This window comes from Tamandua tetradactyla, chromosome 1 (genome assembly GCF_023851605.1).
Source record: "Tamandua tetradactyla isolate mTamTet1 chromosome 1, mTamTet1.pri, whole genome shotgun sequence".
Taxonomy (NCBI): domain Eukaryota; kingdom Metazoa; phylum Chordata; class Mammalia; order Pilosa; family Myrmecophagidae; genus Tamandua; species Tamandua tetradactyla.
In genome coordinates, this window is record NC_135327.1 from 150,445,877 (window position 1) to 150,470,698 (window position 24,822).

Genomic DNA, 24,822 nt, shown 5'->3' on the forward strand with positions numbered 1-24,822 from the left:
AGAGTTAATATGCTCTATAATAAAGAAGTCATTGTAAATTGCATGAAAGAAGTAACAGTAATAGATTTTGGCTTCCATTTATATCATATAGAATTACCAAAGATTCTAGTAAATGTGATGGATTGACACCATTTACCCCAATGTACAGTAATAAGGACAGTAAAAACTTAATTCCATTAGTGCCTTTGGAAGATGGAATGAGAGCCTAGAAAAACAAATTTTTCAAAACATCACTTTAAATTCAACTGATAACAGTTTTGTGGTTTCAGTACAAAATAGTCTGACATTATCAATTGTTTCTGATGACTAATTTCAACAAATCATAAAGTTGGAAAGACTAAAAAAGGAGGGGCTAGATGAATATAACAGGTAACTCTAGTAGGGGAAAACAATATGTTTATCAAAGATAAAGGATCAAAATTCAATATGAAATTTTAATTATTTCTTTAACAATTGCCACATAATATTTTTTATTGCATAAGAATTTTATTTATGAAAGAATGTTTATTTTAACAATAAATGCATATAAAATTTTTATTGCAGGTCTATGACATGTCAACCCCTTCTTCAGAATGCTTTACATATTTTATTTTATTTACTTTTAACTACTCTATGCTTACTTTTCCAAAAGTATGTATAATTTCCAAATTGATGTTCTTTCCAGAATTTTATACATTTAATTTTAAGAAATTATGAGCAAAATATGAAATTAATTTGAAACTAACACACAAATAGTTTATCTGGTGTGTCTCCAAACCTGTAAATTAACCTTGCCAATATGCAAAGGATTCCACAATATAATCAAGTCTGGTTTTCAAGAACAGATTTAATTCTGGCATAATAACTAAATCAACATAATTAACAGTTTAGAATGGAGTAGAAGACAACCTCATTCTTGAAAGGAATAAAATGCTTAACAGTACTATCCTTTAAGATACCACCCAGGCAGAGGTATAGGCCTGCTCTTTATTTTCATAATCAAACAAAATCAAATTAGGAAAAAAAATAGTTCAATGCACCTGCCCATTCAGCACAGAAGTCTAAAGTAAATAATGAGGTATGTTTCATAAAATTTTCTTACAATCATTGTAAATTAACAGAAGATTGCAAATTTTTATCAATAAAAGTCACAGAAGACACAAAGAAAATAATCTCCTCTTTGTGTTTGTTTTGTCTTGTTGTGTTTGCTAAGTGATCAGGAACTGTTAAAAAGCTTTTCATGACAGAAAATGGAAAAGAAGAAAAATCAAAGTAAATCAGAAAAATATTAAATGAAAAAGTAAAACACAAAACTTTCTCATTCTTTCTGATTTCTTTCCCCAGAAGAAACCATTGTTGACTGTTCCTTCAAAATATTTAATTTTTTTTCTATATATACATGTTTATTTATTTGTATATTTATAATTTATGCATAATCTTTATATAAATGGTCTCATATTATTTGCAACTCTACATTTTACTTTTTATATTTATTTTTTGTCTAATATATTTTATATTTTTCTCTGTAACAGAACATGTAGAACTTGTTTCATGGCAACATGGTATTTCATTTAAGGAGTATATAAGATGTCTTTTGCTTCTACTGAGTTTGACTTGGGTTATTTTCAGTTTTTCACTGTTAATAACAGTGCTGCCCTAAACTTCTACAAACTCCTCTGTAGATATTTCTTAAAATAATGATTATTTTGTATAACCTAAGACCGAGAAAATACTGAAAGTATTGAGGAAATAGAGCAACCTTCATGAAAATCTAATAAGCTAATCAATTACCTTGTAAAGAAACCAAGAAGCATTTTTAGGAAAATGAGTCTCAGGGTAAAATGACTAATTTTCTGAGAATCAAATAGGCACACATCTGTAAAAAGTCAAATGAAGATAAATAATTATAGAATTGGGTTTCAAGAAACCAAAATTAGTTAATAATGAAAAAATACTTCTTAACTGGGAATGCCAATCGCAAGGAACCCTAAAGGTGGTGTCCGTAAGAAGGATGGGGAAAAATATATTTAAAACTCCAGAAGAACTGTTCTACCACGTGATAGCCTTTAATGCATTTACTCAGTACTATTAGATTTCATGATATGATAAATTGGCCTGATTCCCACAGCTAACACTGCAATTTCAAAAGTTAAAGAACATTTTGCTCCTCTGTAAATTTTTCTTGATCCATATCCATTACTTTCAAATTAAAAGATTCTTCATACTCTGAAATTGTCAAACTGAAAGAATTTAGAAACAAAGACGTGCCTGATAGTAAGGATAAAAACCAACAAGAAGCAAAAAGTTAACTGAATATAATATAGAAATAGGTAACATTGCATCAAACAATGGAGATTACACAGATAAGCTAAATTTAGGAAAAATTTAGGTTTTAATTGTAATTTTTACCAAAGTGCCAATGCATTTTGAGCCTAAGTATTACTTTCCTGCTTGTTCTGCTCATCTTGAATGAAAGAAGAAAATGTTCTACTTTCATTCATAAACTGGATTGAAGTTTGGCCTGGCAGTAAGATTCTAAATATAGCCCTAAACTGCCCTTAGGATCATGTGAAACAGAGAATAAGAGTAGGAGTCAGGAAAGCCCAGGGGCTTCACATCCCTACCTCAACCACTCAACAGGACCTTTAGGCAAGTTCTCTGTCTCTGAGTCTTGTTTTCCCAATCTGTATAGGTAGTTATTTCCTCAGAGGATTGCTAAGTGAATTAAATGAGACAATCAATGCAAAGTGCCTAATAGTGTGCCAGTACCAGGTCACTCTAGTTAATTGCACTTCATTATGATGTAGTGACTATGACTCTCTAGCATATATCTCAAGCTGCAAGCAGACTGAAACCCTTAACTATTTCCTAAACATGCTCTTTAGATTTCTCCTTTTCACTTATCATGCTACTTCCTCTACAATTGATGTCTTCTTCCTTCAACTTGATCTACTGAAATCCTATCCTCTGCCAACACATTCGTAAAAGCTATTTCCTTTTTTTTTTTTCTTGGGGTGGGGGGGTTGGGTTGCATGGTCCGGGAATCGTACCTGGGTCATCAGCATGGAAGGTGGGCATTCTAATCACTTAACTACCCGTGCACCCAATGCTACTTCTTTTATGAAACCTTTCCTCTTATTCTCATCCATTAGCAGAACTCCTACACTATGGAACTTTGTGTTCCCATAATAATTATATATGTCTTAATAGCTGTATATCTTTGTCAATAGCTGTATGTCTTTCTCTTTAGACTTTGAGGTACTAAAAAGAATGGTCTTATTTATCTTTGTAACCTTTTCAATTTCTACCACAGTAAATGCAAAGCTTTTATTTAATGAATGTTTCAGCAGAAGATATATCCACTTTCAAAGGCAGGCACAAGCTGGTAGAGATCTGAAAAAGTACTTATGAGCTATTGGTGTCCTCCTTAATTTGATCCAAAATCCACTGAACTTGACAGGTACATTAGTCACTGTGCTTAAGAAATTATAATTGTTTTCTAGTTTTGCTGTTGATATAATTTTGCCCATTTATTCCATTATTTTGCATTTATTTACTTGTGGGTTGGGATTTCAAGGAAGGGGTTAGAATAAACACACTTTTACTCCCACCATTTACCAGGAGGCCTGACTTATTTTCTGAATAAATCAATACAACCTAGGTGTATTAACTCAAATACTTCAATTCTATCATTTCAACATTCAAGACTCTCTAATAAAGCTATTTGATCATAAAAATAAGAATAACTGGACAACCTAGCTGACATGTCAATATAATTTACTTTTGCATTTTAAAACCCTACCACCAGTACAACCATAATCAATTAAAATAATATGGAAAATGTATCAAAAATGCAATATGTAAAACTTCAAAGCATTGAAAAATAGCCAAGGATTGAAACAGAATGACTCTCCTTTAATATATTAAAAAGATGATTATACCTAAAAGGAAAAAAATAAGGGGGAGGAGGGCAACAGTAATCACTAGAAGGTTATTACCCTGTAATAATGTTACTCTATATAATGTGACTTGAGTAAAACGTTTACAGAATGATAGTTATAATGTAACACATCATATAGAAGCAGCATAAGCTGCTATTATTCTGTTGCTTTAAAGAACTTAAAATAATTAGTAATTTACTATCGTCATTAATCTGATCTGGGTCTGTCATTATCAGAAACTACAAATACCTGCTAAAATAAAAATTCTAATCTTATAACACGAGTGGCCATCCATTAGGGATCATGTTAAAACCGCCAACCTTATTTCAGTAGTTATCTTATCAGACATAAAGTATGTTGCTAGACATAAAGTGTCTCTGGTTTACCTTTAAATGATCCAGTCCCTTCAGGAAACTGGGTGTAGTTTTAATAAAATGGGACTCATAAGTTTTTATTACATTTATAATGAATGCCTTTCACTTTTATAGGCTCTTTGAAGGAGCAATTTAGTTTCTGTATTAAAACATGATTTTATATCCTTCACAACTCTCAGGTTTCAATTTTATGTTGCTACCACTCTAAATATAAATGCAGATATTGAAGTTTTAATAAAGATATAGAGTTATTTTTACTGACATGTACAGGATGTGAGTTTACACAATTACAGGAGAAAGTGCAGAGGATTAAAATCTCTTCCTAGTCTGTCTTTCTATATCCTTTCCATCAGAGAAAACCTTTCAAGATCAATCAATAGCCATATCAAGTATATAACACATTTAGGTATTAATAAAACAGGATTCAAAACATTGCCTACTTCTCAGAATAAAGTATACTAAACCTTCTTAAATTGTCTTATTGGTATAATAAAGAGTTGATCACTGTTAAATTTAACTTTGTGGATCGTCAATTAGTTTCTTTATAGCACCTAATGTACACATATAAAATTTTCAGATATTGTAGCAAGCAGGCCCCCCTTTCTCTCCCTTAATTGGGCTGCCTTTCTGTAGAAATCTCTAAACCCCCTCTCCTGACCTTCAGGACTGGGTAAAACTGCAGGCAAGTGAGATAAGACACCTGGGATGGGGAACCTCTCCAACAGCTTATCTGCTTCTGCAATTTGCTTTATGCCTTAAACTGACCAATTATCTTTCCTTTAATATTGCTATTTACTGTATTAGGCTTGCCCTATCTATAGCATGTAATAGGTCTATAAAAACCAATGTTGCCTTTTTTTCAGGGCTCAGACTTTCGAGGTGACTCGACTGAGCGCCGTGCGCACGAGCTAATAAATCACTTGCTTCCTGAAACTGCAGACCCTTAGTCTCAGCCTGCTCTAATTTCGTGGAATGTTCCTGGAGGCCTGTGGCCTTGATCCTGGTTTTCACGCTACAATATACTGGCTTCATTTATACCATGGAAGGTTGGTTCAAGTCCAACATCAGGGATAGTTTTATATACATATGAACTAAAAGTTAGCTGCAGGACATTGTGTTTATTTGTTTACTTTACCAGGTCCTAATTAAAGAGTTCAGATTCTTAAAAAATGACTAATGCTCTATCTCTGTCCATGAAGCAATTTGAGAAGAACTCACTACCTGCTGAAGGAAATGGAGAGACAGACATAAAAAAGGATAATATATTGTGCTATAGCTATAATGAATATATGAATTAGATCATTCAGAGCAATTATGGGGCTCTGAGGAAGTGGCAATAAACATTGATTAGCAGAGAAAAGGAAAGTTTCATGGAGGTGACACTTCATCTAGAACCTGAAATATGACTAGGAGTTCACCAAACAAAAGAAGAAACACTGCAAACAGTAGAAAGAAGTCACACAACATTATTGCTAATAAAATTTAGCACTACTGCACAAATTAATATTTTTATTCTTATTTGCTTGACTCAATTATAATCTCAACAAAACCACAATACTATATTGAAAAGCAAAATAAATTTTCCTTACATACTTTTAGATTAACTCTTCAGGAAAGGCAAACTCAGAGATTCTATTCATACTACCCTGATTTCCATGTTAGCTTATTATAATGTTTGGGAACGATTTGTATCTCTTCTTCCAAGAAACTCAAATGAAAAATCTAGTATCACACGTGTGCTAGCAGAGCCAAAATATATCTTTTTAAGAGAAACAACTCATTAAATGGATATGCAGAGTATGTGCCTACATTCTACAGCTATATAATGAAAATCAATGTGTTGCTCCCAAGCAATATTATCATGTCAAATCCACAGGCAATTGCTTCAATTTAAGAAATGTCATCTTTATGTGATTTTTGGAGAATTACCCACAACTTGCCCAATCCAAAAGAAAAATTAGATATTAACCTCAAAGCACAGGTTTTGAAAAGTAGCTTCTTAATTTGACTAAGCAGCCTTCAAACACCATGATAAATACATAACTCCTGGGATAAAGCAGGAGTTTCATTGAGAAACACTCAGAATGCAGGCTTTCTATTTCCTTTAATACCAGGTTATTAACTTCTATGGTCCCCAATCTTGGCAGAAAAAGTGCAATTAAAATCCACTAATGAAATTTAAGTTTGTCTGGAAAAGGGCACTATTAACTGGAGTGCTGGCCCCTAAGTCCATTTGATCAACAATTCTCTGATGACAATTTCAAGAATAAAAAATGACTGCACTTGTCATGCAGTCCTAACTTCCTGTCATGTAGAATTCATTGTTATAGAAGTATCTCCCTTTCCTCTCATGGAGGACTGTCATTTATACTGATCTACTCCAAATATACCAAACGGGGCAAAGATGAGTATCCTCACAGTTAGTTTCGCTCATGAACCCAGCCAGCGATTTGAGTGCCTCTACTTTGTTCTAGGTTGCTGTACTCTAATGATCGGCAGTAGAGAGGATATGTAGAATTGACTCCTCAAAGAGACTAGCTGAAACACTGCTAAAATATAACATCAAAGGAAAACATTATCTGAGCAAAACGAGAGTTTGGGGAAGTGGACTGTTTCTTTTTAGGAAGAGATAATAAGCAATTTTACTCTATGAACTCTGGTTGACCCAATACTGATTAATAGCATATAAACGGAGAAGAGTATTCATGAAACATTGTGGATTTGTAGACAGTTAGCCTACTGAAATCCATTTGGAAAATAGTGGAGTGAAATGAGTAAACTAGAAAACAAATTCAAGAAATTCACAGTCATACACTGTGTTGGGAGAACAAGTTTAGTACAGAGGACTTGAGAGTTTGTCTCCTGCCCCCAAACTACAGACATTGGTAATCAAGGGGAAGCAATCTGCCCCTTTGCAAAAAGGTCATCTGATATTTAGTCAATCAAAAGTGAAAATTGAAACCTCCTTTTAAGGAAAAGGAAAATAGCTACTTTTTACAAAGATATTTCATTTGAGATGAATTAATACTTGAAATGAGCGATTCCATAAAAAGAATTCAGTCATCTTTGCAGACAATAAAAAGAAAAGAAGTAATAATGTTGGGGGCACACTAGGTTAAGATTACACATCAAATCTGTGATGTTTAAAAATTAAAACTGGAGGAACAAAGAGAATAAAGACACCCAAGAATTTAGATTCATAAAGCTACTTGTTCTTTCTCTGTCACTGTCAAACCTTAGGTAAAATCATTTTACTTTGGCTTCCTCTTCTCCATTTTCTGGAAGGAGAGGCATGGGTTTGATAAGACTAAAGAGCCATAAGACTAAAAAGATCCTCATGATATCATACAGTACAATCAGTAGCAGAGCAATGCAATCTCAAAAAGATAGCTCCCAATTTTCTGAAAAATCACTGAAATTTAAAATATCTCTTAGAAAAGATTTCTATGCCTTGGGACCATTACATTCATTACCCTTGTAAGAACTTTGTTGGAAATAAGTTTTTAAAATTGTTGCTTTAGCAATAGAAAAAAATCTATATACCATAGAACTGCTGAATAGAATAGAATCACTGATCAGTCATGCTCGTCAAGTCTAACCATCCCAATCTACACTTAGAAAGGAAATAAATCTCACTTTGGAATAGTCATCTATCACTTTTTATAGTACCTGTATTTTTAAATATTATTCTAAATAATACCCTTTCTCTAGTAGATAAGAAATTATTGTCCTGTCCAGAAATTTTTCAATGACTGAGACAAATCCTGCTGTGAGTAGTTTCGAAAATATTTCCAAAGCCCAAGGTGCTCACTGATGCAAACGTCTCATAAGAGGCATCTACCTTTAAAATGCAATTTACGAGCCCCTCAATTTAAATAAATTGCGTTCTGAACTGCAAGGCATAAAACAAAAATCTCATTTTAGTTTATGATAAACCCCAGAGCATAAAGACACCTCTGCATTTATGACACTCATAAAAAAACATTTCTGATTAAAATATAATATTCTGTAAATTTTTTGCACATGCTGAGTATTCAAACGATGCTGCCTAATATACATTAATTATGTATATTAATACACATAAACACAAAGTAGTTATGTCTAATAATATTATAATGGAGTCTATAAGGGTCTATAAAGTCCCTTTTCCCATGAAAATTCTATAACATAATTTTGCTATTAAATTACAGCCTAGTTAAAAAATAAAAATCCTTCTTGGGCATCATCTACATGAAGGAATCATGCTGAGCATTTTCCCATAAGTCATTTAGACTTTACAAAAGAGATATGTATTGTTATTCCATTTTAAAGATAAAGAAACTAAGGTTCAGAAAAGTTAGGTGACCTACCCAAGGTCATAGAGTATGTGCCTAGGATTCTAATCCCAGTCTTCCACAAAGAAGTAAGGTCTAAAATTCTTCCAGGAAAAAAAATCATTAGATCAGAATAAACAAGTTGATGCTATTTCCTCATAGAAACAAATTATAATGTGGGGTTATAATCCTTATCAGAGGCCTGATGCTAAAAAAATCTAAAGAAATAAAAACATCATGCTTAATTAACTAGTTTATAGACTATAAATCATGTAACTATGTATTTTACAGTATAGACAGCTCTAAGACATCTCTAAATTAATTTAAGAAATAATAATCCACATATTACAGAAACAAACTGGGAAAAAAATTCAAAAACAGAATTAAAAAGCATTCTTACAAAGAGATTTTGAAAGTCAAATATTTATTAAATATTCTGAGCACCTCTGTGCTGATTTGAAAATGTTTTGTACCCCCAAAAAGCCATGCTTTTCTAATCCAATCTTGCGTGTACAGACCTATTGTGGGTGGGACCTTTTGATTAGGTTGTTTCCATGGAGATATGACCCACCCAATTCAAGGTGGTCTTCATCCTTTCCTGGAGCCCTTTATGAGAGAGAGTGGAGAGAAGCTACTAAGAGAGAAAGAAAATACCTGAAGAGAAGCCAGAAGGACCCAGAAGAGGTGAGAGAGCCATTTTGAAATCAACCCAAGAGAGAAGGGCCAGCAGATGTCACCATGCGCCTTCCTATGTCATGGAACAGCCCCAGATGCCACTGGCCTTTCTTCAGAGTCAAGGTATCTTTCTCTGGATGCCTTAATTTGGACATTTTCATGGCCTTAGGATTGTAAGTTTGAAAACTAATAAATCCCCTTTGCAAAAGCCAATCAATTTCTGATATATTACATTCCAGGAGCATTAGCAAACTGGAACAATGTCTGTGTGTCAGGCATAATACAAGCCAAGAAAAGCAAAAGAGATTAAACAGGTTCCTGTCTTTCAAGAAGTCCTAGATAAAGCAGAAAAACAGGCAAAACAAACAAAGGCTCACGATTTAACACATTATATGAATACATACAGAAAGAATCTGGGTGAAATTTAGTAATCCCTAATGGCCCTTTGAAAAAATGGCTTTAAGTTACAGTCCATTTTACCACTTTCATTTTCTCAAAACATAATTCCCAGGAGAAAATAATGTAGGTCCTCCAGCTCTGCACTGCCATACAAATGATCATTTCTCCTCCATTTTACATGCAAACATGTAAAATCTTCATGCATGAACCAAACACTCAATGAAACCAATTTTTCTTGCTTTAATCCCATGATACAATTTCATCACAATGTCAAAAAACAAACAAAAAAAACCCTTTAAAGCTCTGACTTGAATGATGGCAAATCCCAAAGGTACTAAATCAACACAATCAAGTCTTTCTAACTCAGCTAACTCAGCTAGAGAAGACCTTTTATTGTTTCAGTCTTTACACAAACATTGTAGGAAGGTCTGTTTATGCTTTTCTTTGGAAGGTGGATTGAGATGTAAGGTGTGACTACGTAGTATTGAGACTGAACTCTTTTTCATTAATATATAGACCTCATATTCCAAGAGAGCACAGCCCTTCAAAGTATTTTTTATTTGGTAGAACACATATTCATTTCAAAGTCATTGTATAAAAGTGCCACAATCACTTTTAAAACATCTCTATGGGAACTGTCACAGAGATAATTTACCACAAGGAAATCCATCCCACTAAACATCACAGGACATTATGTCAGAAGTCTCTCCTGCAAATAAAATACGTTTTTTCTCCTTCCTTTCATATTTACCTCTTTGATTTGATTTCATGAATGAAATTTACAAACTAACCACTTGAGTGCATTGAGTATAAAAACAATAACAATGAAAACCAGGAGTTTTACATGCTGAACGAAGGTAAAATCAGAAACTGTGGGCTGTGCTGTTTTGCTCCTGATCTCTTCTCCTTTTCTTCAGATGCCTCTACTTGAGTTGGATCTAACCCAATACAGAGTTCCACAGGGGAACCCATGGGAACAAGCCGATGCTGTTGATCAGGGGAGCCTTTATTTGATTTACATCAGGAATCAGACTAACTGGAGTGAGTTCAATTTGCATCCTGCTTGCACGAAATACCGTTACATAATAACATGAGTGAAACTGGCTGGAAGTCTTTCTGCATCATCTAGACATGCAATCACTCTAAGTAGAAGATGTCTATGCAGCTCCTAACCCAAGTGCATTCAACAATTAAAACATGTTACAGTAATACAGTGTTAAATCGCTAAAGACAGCCCAAATACTGTTTTTAAAAAAGCAAAACAAAACTATATACTCCTTCAAACTTCACTACTAGTAAAGGCTGGAAGTTTTTCATTATATCTTTCCTTGAACACTAGATCTCCTTTCTTTAATTTAAGCCTATTTCCTCTCCGTGCATCTAGAGGAAATAAACTAAAACATGTTTCCTTTAATATTCCTTGATACAATAAGTCTCCCTATGCTTTCCAGGTCTAAGCTACATAGTCCTGAGTTACTACCAATTTTCCAGACATTTGATTAGTTCTCCAAAATCAGCATTTCAGATGCAGGAAAGGTAGGGTCCATGTTTGTGTTCTTTTGTTGTACAGTGACCCCCCCCCACCCCCCGCCCAGTGAATCGTAAGAATTTTAAAGTGAGAACATAACTTTGAAGCTCAATCTCATCTCCATAAAAAGGGGAACAATAAAAACACAATGGAACAAAACAAACAAAAGCATCATCATCAGAGAATATTTTTCTTGACTTGTTGCTCTTAGGTTCCAGATGGGCACAACATGTATATAAAGTAAATATATATAGACCAGAAATTGCCATTAACCACTCTTCATCTCTCTTTCTGAGATTGTCAAGGAAATCTAGTCTATGATTTAACCTGGGAGGTGTCTCTTTGCTATGTGACACTGTGAAACTTCTTAGAGTCACCTACCCTCCATTTAGTAACAGCCATTTGAAAACCATCATTAGGACAGACCTCTGGGATGAAATGTACTTAAAGCACCACTATCAATAAAATATTACTTTGGAGGCAAGATAGAGTGGTAGCCAAGCACATGGATTTTGGAATAGGGGTGCCTGGGTCAAAAGTCTCAGCTTGGCTACTAATTAAATAATCTTTGTGCCTGTCTTTACGGGTGGACATGACCTAGTTCAGAGTCATAAAAAGAATGAATTGAGATGGTACATAGAAATCATTTATTGGTGGCCCTAGAGCAAAAGAAAAGCCTTATTTGTGTTAGTCATTACTCTGCTGACTTCTAAGTCATTGCACATCTTTGTCACTTCTAGATTTCAAAATCTATCTTAAAAGCTAGAGGAACAACCAATTAATTCCTAGCAAAATACAGAAACTTTCTATTTCTAAAGATTAATTTTATTCTACCAGTCTTTTGGCTTGTCCTCAAAATTAATTTTTCATTCTCGGGTATTCCATGAACTAGCATGAGTTAATCCACCCCTACAGAACACAGGCCTGACAGTGCCCATCACTTTACACATCCGTCTTCTTCCTCCTGCTCTCAGTCCAAAGAAGTCCCTATCAAATAAACTAGTATTAGCGTCCAAAATAAAGTCTTGCTCTTTTTCAGTCCTCAACTATAAAGTAATGGACTCAGAGTCCATTATGAAGTTTTATGTATTTCTTCTATCACTGAGATTTAGTCTTAAAGACTCACAGCAAAATATTCATTTTGACTATATTCAATTTGTTGATATTTTAACAAGATTCTCTTAGGTGGATTAATCAATCAGGAGAAAAATGATATGGTAAAATTTTCATTGGCATGGTTTTATTTAATAATTTTAATAGGCCTAGAAATGGGGAGGATGAAAGTGAGAAAGATTTTATCTATAACAAAGCTTATTATTGGTTAGAATTCTAAAATCAAAGCAATCCCTTAATTAATAACCCCTTTTGTTTTATTTTGAAGCTGAATTACCACACTGATACTTATTGAATTGATTATACAGTGGCCCAGAGAACTGACATTTTCACCATCAGGTGAAATCTAAAGCTATGAAATCTAATTACAAAAGATTTATTTCAGAGGTTCACAAAGGGTGGAGAAGAGCTAAAAAAATATCTCCCTAGTGCCAAAGAAAGAGTTATAAACTGAATAAAAACAAAGAGAGTGAAATTAGATGAATGATATATGAATAGGTGGTTCAGCGTGCATAGGTATGGAAGGTTAGACATAAAATTCAGACTAGAAACCAGAAGGATTGGTCAGATGCCACCTTTGGATCTTTGTGAAAAATGTTAACATATTTACTTTTGTTTTTCTTCAATGGAGTCGGCTGTAACTGAAGTTTCACAGTTGCTAATATGTTATCATTAATCAAATAATTAGACTTGGGAGCCATAGATTTTTTAATTAGCTATCTCAAAGCAAGTGCCATTATAACTATCTAATTATCCTTTGCGGCAGCTCATACACAAATGTTTTAAATATTCACTACCCTAATACCATGGGTCCCAGTTCCATGTTTATAGTTTTAAATTAATAACTTTTATGAAAATACAATGAAGAAAACGTAAAGAGCACAATTTATTCCTCCAGAATTTGAAAAAAATTTCCAGAAAGTAGAATTTACAAATTACATTTTTTGCCTTTTGTATTTTTTATTTATTAATTTAAAAAATTAACAACAAACAAAAACATTAACATATCATTCCATTCTACATATATAATCAGTAATTCTTAAATATCATCTCACAGTTGCATATTCATCATTTCTTAGAACATTTGCATCGATTTAGAAAAAGAAATAAAAAGACAACAGAAAAAAATAAAACAATAACAGAAAATAAAAGATTATACATACCATACCCCTTACCCCTCGCTTTCATTTATCACTAGCATTTCAAACTAAATTTATTTTAACATTTGTTCCCCCTATTATTTATTTTTATTCCATTTTTCTACTCGTCTGTTGATATGGTAGATAAAATGAGCATCAGTCACAAGGTTTTCACAATCACAGAGTCATATTGTGAAAGCTATATCATTGTTCAATTATTATCAAGAAACATGGCTACTGGAACACAGCTGTACATTTTCAGGCAGTTCCCTCCAGCCAGTAAAATTGGTGATAATAATATTCTTCTCCAATTTATCCACATACCAATAAAGCCTAAAGGTATTTTTTAGTCTAAACACGAAATATTAGCTATATTTAATCAACAATATTGCTTAGCTAGATTTAAAAAAAATTATCACCTTTTCATGATAAAATACCCTCCTGTAATATGCAAAATATGGCTTAATTAGTGTGTTAGTTAGATTCAGTTGTCAACTTGGCCAGGTGAGCATACCTAGTCCTGTTGCTGCGGACATAAACCAATGGTACGTGAACCTTGGTACGTGAACCTCATCTGTTGCCAATTACATCTGCAGTCAGCTAGGAGGCGTATCTGCTGTAATGAGTGACGTTTGACTTAACTGGCTGGTGCTTAAATGAGAGATTGCAACGTAGCGCTGCTAAGCAGCTCGGCATTCCTCATCTCAGCACTTGCAGCTCAGCCCAGGCCTTTGGAGAAGTCACCCCGGGGAAAGTTGTTGGAACCCAGGGGCCTGGAGAGAAGACCAGCAGAGACCATCCTGTGCCTTCCACGTAAGAAAAGAGCCTCAGTGGAAAGTTAGCTGCCTTTCCTCTGAAGAACCAACAAAATAAGTCCCCTTTTATCAAAAGCCAATCCATCTCTGGTGTGTTGCATTCCAGCAGCTAGCAAACTAGAACAATTAGCCTTACAGAACAAATAACTTTTTAGAGGACATAATTGTTAAAAGAATCTCTAAAGAGTATATCATGTGATTACTCTTTTCAACAGTGTAGAATAGTATGTGAACTATAAAGTAATTTTTATTCACTACTGTTTATCTTATATACACATAAAGCATCAAGACCTGCCCCAAAATAGGTGGTTTGGACAATTACAGGTAGACCTGATGGCTTGGGTCAGGTAGAGAAAAACATTCCAGGTATTCTTGGTCTTCAAGTCCAATCCCACCTGCCTGCAGGCCCCATGCTATCTGCCCATCAGCCCTGTTCCAATCTGTGGGAGGGAAGCCGATGTGATAGGGAAGACTAATGGTCTCCCTGTTCTTTGAGATTTCAAGCATGTTGTCCCTTGTCAATAGAAAACAATTAAAACCCTTCTCCTTTTCCTCTTTCAAAGACTCTTTTTGGTTGAAACTTTGGGTTTTGTGTTCTTGACTCCCTGACTCACCTTAATCAAAATAATCCCATCCTTGGCATTTCCATAGAAACAGACCCCCAAATTGAAGACAAGAAAAGAGTTAGTATTTCTTTAGAAATTACAAAGTTCTTTAAAGACAGAGCACACTTTCAACATAATTATATGGCTATCTCTATTCTTCATTTTGAAGTTTCCACACTGGGTTTGATTTATATGTAAACTGAAAGCTGAAAAAAAAAATCTTGCAAAATTCCTCTAATTCACTCCCCTGTTTATAGCCAACTCTTCAACCTGGCAGATAGGTGCCTCATTATTCTTAGAAAACTCTAAGGACTATCTGCATCTGCTCTGCTAGCTGCCTGAATGCAACACACCAGAGACAGATTGGCTTTTAATAAAAGGGGATTTATTTCATTAGTTCTTCAGAGGAAAGGCAGCTAACTTTCAACTGAAGTTCTTTCTTACATGGGAAGGCTCAGGGTAATCTCTGCTGGCCTTCTCTCCAGGCCTCTGGGTTCCAACAACTTTCCCTGGGGTGATTTCTTTCTGATCTCCAAAGGCCTGGGCTGAGCTGCAAGTCTGAGATGAGGTATGCCGAGCTGCTTGGGCTGTGCTATCTTGCGCTTTCTCATTTAAGCACCAGCCAATTAAGTCAAACGTCACTCATTGCAGCAGGCTCGCCTCCTAGCCAACTGCAGATGTAATTAGCAACAGATGAGGTTCACGTACCATTGGCTCATGTCCGCAGAAACAAAACTAGGTGCCTTCACCTGGCCAAGTGGACAACTGAATCTAACTACCACAGCATCTTATTTTATAACCCCATTAAGGTGTCTTCCTACTACCATAGGCAGGAAATATTTCCCTTTTTCTATGCCTGATACATTCTAAAGTGTTTCATGTTATAGTTTCATCAATTGGTTAAAATACAAGAAATACTACATCAACTTATTCTGGGATTTTTAATTATAGTTATTGCTCTTAAGGGGAACGTTTTAAAGAAAACAAAAACTGCCCTTGCAGTAATATGAGTATAAAAATAAAACCCCAAGTAAGAAATCTTCATATACACAAAGAGCAATCTTTTTCTGAGAGTGAGAACTGGGACATTAATCAAAATGAGAAATAATAGTAGAACCTGAGAACACTATGATAAATTCTTGCCCCAAGTGTGCTGATGTGGAAAGGGCTGCCAGCCTTTCTAGGATGTCTCTTGGAAAAGGAAAAGGAAAAGGGTAATAGAATAAAAAAATTAATTGAGAAATAATCTGCTTATTTCTAAAAAAATATTATATTCAGTTCAGATGCTCCATCCACCAGGTCATGGAACAAATGTTTATTAAGTGTTTGCTAAGCCCTTGAGGATATGAAGAAATAAAGAAAAATATAAATATTTGAAGACAACACCAGAGAGACTGCTACAGGGGTTCAGTAATGTCACATATGATTGGTCTTCATGGATATCAAAATATTACAGATAGACCCTGAAGGAGGGTTGAATTTTTACAAAGAGAGATAGGGAAGAAAGCATCCCAGAGAATGCTCAGAGTGGAAGCACATAAGCAAAAATACGGAAAGTAGAAAGCAAGAGCTTGCTCAGAAACATAGAGAAAGAAATGAAGGAAGGAAAGAAGACGTTTTGAGTTTGTAGCATGGAGCAATTCAATGTGAATAGCAGGAAATAATGCTGGAATCACAAATTGTGTCAGATCAAAAAGGTGTTTGTATTGGTTTGCTAAAGCTGCCAGAATGCAACATACCAGAAATGGAATGGCTTTTAAAAAGAGAATTTATTAAGTTGCAAGTTTATCATTCCAAGGCTATAAAAATGTCCAAACTAGGGCATCCAGGGAAGATATCTTGACCCAAGAAAGGCTGACAGTCTGGAATATCTATGTCAGTTGGGAAGACAAGTGGCTGGCATCTGCTGGGTCTTTGGCTTCTCATTTCAAACTGCTTTCCCTGGGATATTTTCTTCCTCCATCTCCAAACATCTCTGCCTGTTTGTTCTCTGAAGCTTTTTCCAAAACAGTTCCCTCTTAAAGAGCTTCAGTAAGTGACACACCTTGAATGGGTAGAGACACATCTCCATAGAAACTACCTAATCAAAACGCCCTACTCATAATTGGGTGGGTCACATCTCCATGGAAACAACTTAGTCAAAAAGGTCCCACCCAATAATACTGAATGAAAATTAAAGAACAGTCTTTTCTGAGGTACACAACGGTTTCAAACTGGCACAGACTGGGCTTAGTTTATTTAATTCTGTAAGTAATGGGAAACCTGAGAAGGCATTTGATGAAGGAATAAGATGATCTGAAGCTTAGCAGAGAAATGTTGTATAACTTTAAAGCATAAAATGAAAAAAGGAGAAAACTTTGGAGGTTATTAAAAGACAAGTCCTAAAATGAACTCATAAAATGTGAATAAAAGGAGAAATAAATTTGGAATACAAAAGGTTCTAGTTCTTCAATTGGGTAGTAGGTTTGTGAATTTTAATTTTGTTACTATGCTTCATATATATGTGTGCACATGATCTGTATTATGCATGTGCTGTATTGATTACGCTTTGTATTTAAAATGTTACTATATTAATTAAAATTAATTTGGAACACACTTCAGAATTGAGAAAACTAGGAAAATGAATGAATATAAAAGAGAAAGAAAAAGGGAGGCAGCAAAGATGATTAAAAGGAATCTTTTTACGTCTACATATCACATTAATTGAAATGAAATAGAAAGATGTTTAGAGAGGTATCAGTGAGATTGAACAAGTGCAGCTTAAAGAACTGACAGAGAGCTAAAAATTAAAGAAGATATTCTAGGTATAGTAAACCAGATTAAGAGAAGCACATAAGAAAAATCAAGAACGGAAGTATAGATTTGGGGATATTTAGCAGACTGGTTGTTAGTAGTAGAATCCATAAAAGGGGAATGAGATCAAAAAGGAGAAAAAAGCTTGGAAGGGAGCTCAGGAAATCAAATATATATAGGGAGTCCAAAGCTGAGTCCAAGCAGAAAGATTAGCTAATAGGGTAGTAAAAGAGAGAGAAGAGGTGCACCTAGGAAAACAGAAGCAAAAGAGGGAGAGTTTAAAAAGAAAATACTGGTCAATTATATAAATATTACAGAGAGTTCATAAAAAGAAAACAGTAAGAAAGGGCCACTAAAGCTAACAAATAGTGACCTTCAAACAGTCATTTCTGTGGAGTGGCTGTTGTAGAAGCCAGGAAAAAGTGACTGGGGGTGAGGCTAACTCTCACATCTGCCACCCTCTCCTCTGAAAAATCCAATGGTGAACAGCAGTATTGAGATATGGATAATGAAAAGGTAATAGGATAAAAGGAAGGAACTTAGCATGCTGGTTGAGTCAGACAAAAGAAAGCAATGGAACATACAGGAGAGAGGGGGAAATGATAGCTTAGGCAAGATCATAGAAAAAAGGTGAAACAGGATAAAAGTCCCAGGAAAATTTGGAGAGCAGAAAAATGATGAAGAAGGATGTTATATCAAATAACTTGGCTATTTTCAAAGAGGCAAGTCAATTTTAGCCAATTAAAGAGGTAAATTGGAAGTATTCTTTGTGAGATATTGAGAGCAATTTATCAAGAATGAACTAGGTATCTCACAGAATCCCTTACCCAATTTTTCTCTAAATTGGCCACACTTGCATGGAGGAATGATCAGTCAATATGGTGAGAGTTACAAAACCCTGCTACAGAACTTAGTATTTTACATTGAGAAACTCACACTTCTGGTGTAAGTTTGTTTTTGTTTGTTTGCTTTTCTTTGTTTTTGTCCTCAGGAGGGTTTTGACCAAAGTTGCCTTGACCAAGTTATTGAGAGAGTCAAGAAAATCTGACATAAGTTTTGAAGCAGGAATGGAAGACTGGAGCGCAAAGATGTAGGTGGTCTCACAATAAGGGAACAGTGTGAAAGCGCTCTGTTCACCCGAAATAAAAATGAGCAGAGGATTGTAAAAGGATCAGAAGTTTCAAATATCCAATATGGAAGATCGAATGTTTACTTGATATTGCTCTTATATCTCTATACCATGAATGGCAGTAGGTGAGTCACTAAATCATCCTAACCACTGATATCCCCAGTCCCCACCTCGATCTACTCAATCAAATCTTTCTCTCTCTCTCTTTTATTGTTCTTTTAACTTCCTAAGGAATCATGATGATGAGTCAGATCTGGAAATTCTGATCTAGAAGGTCAATTCTACTTTATAAAATAGTACAATATAGATTTTCCTTAAAAAAGCAGACAACTTATGTTCAATAGTTATGTTTTTTCTGTCATCATAAAAATATAATACTTCAATCATACAATGGATGAACAAAATAAAGTTTAAACTCAATTATGAAGAAATACAGCTATTACCCAAAGTGAGAGTTAGGTTGAAAGAGGAGATGAATGGTGTTAAGGGTAAAGGCCAGGTTTTTGAATACCACAGACTTTCTTTCGTTTACATCTCCCCGGTGTCTCTGTCATCTTTGGTTCCTTCACGGCAGACTGCTCCTTTCTTTTCATGTGTTCTGGTAGCATTCTCAAGCCTACATTCTAATTCTGACAAGGGTCAAGCCAATTACAGTACCTAGAACATCTACCCAAAATGACTGATCTGATAGGTAGCCAGAGGAACAAAGCAAAGCCAATTAGAGCTGTTCCCCTAAGTTTTTATAAATGTTCACTGTGAGAAATAGACTATCTTTCTTATGGGAAGTTGTGCTGGAGGATATTAAATGTTTGAAGATACCTACCACTATGTACCTCTCTGACCCTGTCCCATGTAGGAGAAAATAAATGTACAGAGAGCATAGTTGAGAAATGAAAATGAGATGAAGAAAGAAAAGAGGGAAATGTGACAATATATTTGAACAGCTGGAGTTTCTGAGACCAGTTACTACCCCTGTATGTCCCAGTTTTGTGAATCAATAAACCACCTTCCAAATTCCCTTATCTATCCATGAAATGTCTACTTAGGCTAGTTTGATTTGGATTTCTGTCATTTGCAAAAACAACAAAAATTCCTAAAATACAAATACATCATGATGTCCAGCCCAGAACAAAGTGGTCTGTAAACAGTCTAAATATCATCACAGTTGCTAAACACCTTGGTGGAGTGGGGAAAGATAGACACCAGCTTCATCACAGAAGGAAAAAAAAAATCTGGTATCTACTATGGTGCCCATAATCGCAACTTCAGGCCACTTTCACTGTTCAAAATCCATTCATTTGAATAGTGAATGAGGTTAGACACAGTTTATATTACCTGACCCTGGGCAAGCCTTTGATACTTAAATACACAAACCAAGACATAGCAATACTCTATCCAGGCGATCAAATTCTACATGGCACATTTCTCAAGGAAGTCATGTTATGAAACTGAAGCAAATTCTTCAACTTTTTCCCATCTTCGTGCTTTAATCTAGTCATTCAGGCAATCATTACAAAAAAGCCATCATTTCTGAGAAACACAATTAGGGAGACAGGCTAAACAGTGGTTTGGAAAGCACTCTCTATAACTGAACTAATATAAGAGAAAAAACATTGAAAACTTGAATGGGGGGCAAATAAATACAGATCTTACCTTTACTCCAAAGAGCTTGAAAATTCACTGTTAAGAAAAAGTAACCATCTTTAAATTGAATATTCTTTAATAGAACTCTTAAACTCCCCCCCCAAAAAACTGCACAAAATCAGATGAAAGAGGTTGCAAATTTATTGCCCAAGCCCAAAATGAAATGAAGAATATATCTATTTATTCATTCACTAAGTCTTAACTCAAACTAAATATTGCTGGTGATAGAATTGATTTTCTTTCTTTTTCTTTTCTTATAAGCTCATTTATGAAAAAAGTCACTTCCACTGCAGTCCGTTGTTTGTTTATAACTTAGATCATTTATAACGATAACAATAATATGTATTCACTATTACAACTGTCGGAATGATCCTGTGTGCTTTTCATATACTAATTTGTTCAATCCTGTCAACAAGTCTATAAGATTGGGACCAATTATTTCCTTTTTAAAGCTGAGAAAACTAAGGTTAAGAAAGGCTGCATAACACCTCTGAGGTCACCGAGTAAAAGGTAGAGCCAGAAGTGGAACTCAAGCTCTTCACCACCGTGTTTTAGGATGGTAGTACATGAAGTTCTACTCTATTTCCTTTATATGTGTATGTCTGATGAGAAAACAAGCAAATCATGGCAGAATGGTAGAATTAGCGCTTTAAATGCTACTAGAAAAAAAGGGGGGGGGGGGGATGAGGAGGAAATCTAGGAAGTGTGAATGGCATGAGCAGAGTGCTAAGAAGGAAGACCAGAACAGCAAGTAGTCTGATTTGGCTCCTTTGTGGAATCCTCACAGGCAAGAGCTGGTCAAAAGAGTTGAACAGGAAACTAGAACCTCATTTTGAAAAGTCTACAATATTAGGCTTAATTAAATTACAGTTAATTAAATAGGGATTAAAGAATTCATGGGTTGTTTTGCTTTTCTTTTAAATCAGAGTGATGTGATTCTTTCCTGAACTTTATGAAAAAGAATCTGAAGCTATATATAGGGAGAATTGCAATTAGAAACTCACTTAGGGGCTATCCATGGTCCAAGTAAAATAATAAGAATGGACACTATGCTTGCTGATATAGAAAAATGGAGGGTTTGTAAGTTATAAACCTATCTGTAATGGGGGATGGTAAGGGAAAGAATAGAAATTCAGAGATCATAAGAAGGGTGGGGACAAAAAAATGGGATGACTCCTATTCCAGAAAGGGACTCATGGTTTCTATTTTGTTTAATTTTGTTTTACTTTTTAAAGATGTGGAGTCAAGCAAAGCCTTCTTAAAGAAAGAGAAATACAGAGTGAGAGCTGGCCATATAGGAAGTGTCAGGGGAGAAAAAGAGAGAGGGAGAATAGAGAAATTGGAGTAATTGGAAAAGAGGGACTACTATGCACAAAAACCCTAGGGACAAGAGAGCACTCTGTGATGGAAGAATCAAGAAAGAGACTGGATAGAGGCTGGAACATGGTTCAAGAATTGAAATAATGCAAAGCAATTTAGGCCTCAACCTTAGTTGGTGATGGATTTTTGTTCTGGTGCTCTGCCATCAATATCATTCACCCATTCGTCATGTACCTGTCCTTACAGTAGTAATTTTATTTTTCCTTGGCTTACTCCATGTGCTCCCACCACAGGGACACACTGCATATTTTCTTTTCATCTCAAATAATTCCTTCTTCCTCATTGTACTCATAGTTTCTGTTTCAGAATAATTTTTGCTTGCCATGACCCCTCCTGACTACTTTGTGGCATTTTTTTTTTCTCTATTTCAACCGCTAACTCCTTCTACTGTTCTGAGTAACCCATTTCTATTTTTGAGTAAGGACATTTCACAGAACGAGTGATCTATAGCTTGACTATCTTTGGATCAGATGCCCAACCCAAAATCAATAGTCTGTAAAGGTAAATATGAATCAAAATATGGCTGCTTCCTCCATTTCTAGAGTTTTCCCTAAAACTAAACAGTCACCAAAAGGCTAGAATTAATTTATTATCCTTAATGTGCTACTCTATAGTCAAAGAATAGAGAAAAAATAAAAAGGTAGAAATAGAAGAAAGACTCAAATCAGACAAATAAGGAAGCGTCCCAGAACCCATATTTTTTAAAATGTAAAATACATTGTCAATTGTTAACTTTGTTAACCATCTTGATAGAAATACAGTTTTTTAAAAAAATACAATTAGTGACTTACATAGACAAATAGTAACTTTAGTTTGAAGAAAAGCATTTTAGAAAAATTCATCCTCTTTCACTTTTGAATATTCACAAAAGGTACCTTCCAAAGGTATCTTTTCTTTCTTATTTAGAAAATCCAGTTAGAAGAGTTGAAGACAGTGTTTATGGTAATAACAATCAAATTAAAGAAATGAATTAACAAAATTAAAAAAGTAAAATAAAATTAAAAATTAAGGAAATGAAGTCAATCATCCTTATAGTCCTTCCTGTGCTTCAATAGTATACAGATTTGTTAGGAACTTTATTTTTAAATCCAATGAATAATAAACTAATATTTTTAGTTATGTAAAGATTTAAATCCAATCTACCTAAAATACAGATACTAGGAATGTCCCAGAATATTGTTCAGCAGTTAAACAGAGTCTAGTACAATGCTATGAGCATAAAAGGACTCAATGCACATCTATGAGAAAGAGATTAAAGCAGAAGATGCAACCTGCAGACATAGTCCAGATCTGGCCCATGTATTTATTTTGTTTGTGCCACAACAATATGGTAAAAAAAAATTTTGATGAATAGCTTTTAAATATAAATGGGAAACCTCACTGAAAAATCCAGATTTCAGCCTTCTCAAAAAACAAACAAACAAACAAATAAATAACACTGGAAATTCTGGTAAAAGTAGATCTACATTCCCATATGTCAACAGTTCCTTTAAACTGACTAAAAAACTACATTCTTTATCCTGAGCATTCAGTCGCCAGTTTCCCACAACCCTGCCATCCTGAATTGTTTGCCACTGGTTAATTTTCTACGTTTGCCTCTGTACAGAAACATTGTAAGTGCAGCACTATTTCCTCAGCATTTTAGGTACTTTCCAGATTCTCTGCATAAGCCATTCTACAGCTTGGAGAGTTTCCCATGCATGCTTACAACCATATTCTTCAGTCTAAAGAAGTTACACAGTTTGGTCTGAGTGAAAAAACTGCTAAGTAACAGAACTAAACTTGAATCTGAGTCTTCCAATCCAAAATCCACTGTTTTTCCGGCTCCAGTGCAGATAATATGACTATAAAATAAATAATAGTTATTTCCCCAGGACAAGAATTATGAACAGATTCTAGTCTATTTGAATATATCCACTTTTACAACACAAAATCAAATTTGCTACACACACAGGCAACAAATGGAAGGTACTCACATAGTCTAAATTCAAAAATGATATGCATGCTCTCCCTGAATTCTCATCTTGTTTCCCTCAACAACAGAAGAAAAATTAAATACTAAAAGCATCAGAACACACCCAAAGCAACACGTATACATAAAAATAAAAATATGCCCATCTTCAGGGAAGCCTCAGAGGGAAATTATGGCAAAACATTACCTTTTTCTACTTTCAGAAACTTTCTTATTAAAATGTTACTTCTATTCTTTTTAATACAAAGCAAAGTTGGCTCTCAGACAAGACTGTTAAGTCATCTTTTGTTCCTTCTACATTTCTCATCTGTAAATGTGCTCATCAACTTGTCAACCAGACTGTTTGAATTTATACTTAATCTTCACATTCCCTCTCAGCTGAAATTTTCTCCAATCCCTTAATCATTTCTTATCTTGATTACTATAATTTCTTTTTTATTGTCCTCTTGAAATTCATACTCTTTAAGTCACACACCAGAGAATATGTGGCTAAAATAACTCCACCCCCTAACCTCCCAAATGTCCCTCTCTTTCCTTCATGAATGCATCTTCACTCTCTCTTGGAAAATTCCAATTCACCTACAAATCACTGCAGACACCACTCTATAATTATATTCCCTGTCATCAGAGTATAGAGTCACACATCACAAATTTTGTCATCTCACCTTCATTCCATTAGGTCCCTAGCAGATTTTCTTTGAGGTAGTCTCTTTTCAAAAGCATTATTTTAAAATGCTGCCTATGAAGATGGAATAAGAGGCAAACATGAAGGACTAACTATATTTGTATTTTCCTTATTTCTTGGGAAATGAGGGAGTAGTTCAAGATGTTTTCGACATTTAAAACTTGCTTTGAATTTTAACTTTTGATTATGATTTCTTATAAATTGAATTTTGCAAGAAAATAACTTCTTAGATTCTAAAAATCTTTTGAGTAAAAAATAAGAAATCTAACCCTACTATTTGGAGCACTTAAAAAATGCAGATATTAGAGGACTAGATATATCATCAAAAGAACATCATT

General features: G+C 34.6%; 1 protein-coding gene and 1 long non-coding RNA gene across 20 annotated transcripts in view; one reads left to right on the top strand and one right to left on the bottom strand.

The window, feature by feature from the left end:
• IMMP2L (inner mitochondrial membrane peptidase subunit 2) overlaps nt 1-24,822 on the bottom strand; it is a 980,891-nt gene that overhangs the window by 614,199 nt on the left and 341,870 nt on the right. The gene's annotated exons all lie outside the window — the stretch shown is intronic.
• LOC143691313 (uncharacterized) lies at nt 3,018-5,356 on the top strand. The gene is made up of 3 exons (XR_013179470.1): nt 3,018-3,049; nt 3,330-3,439; nt 5,158-5,356. It is a non-coding gene; the product is annotated as an uncharacterized LOC143691313 (long non-coding RNA).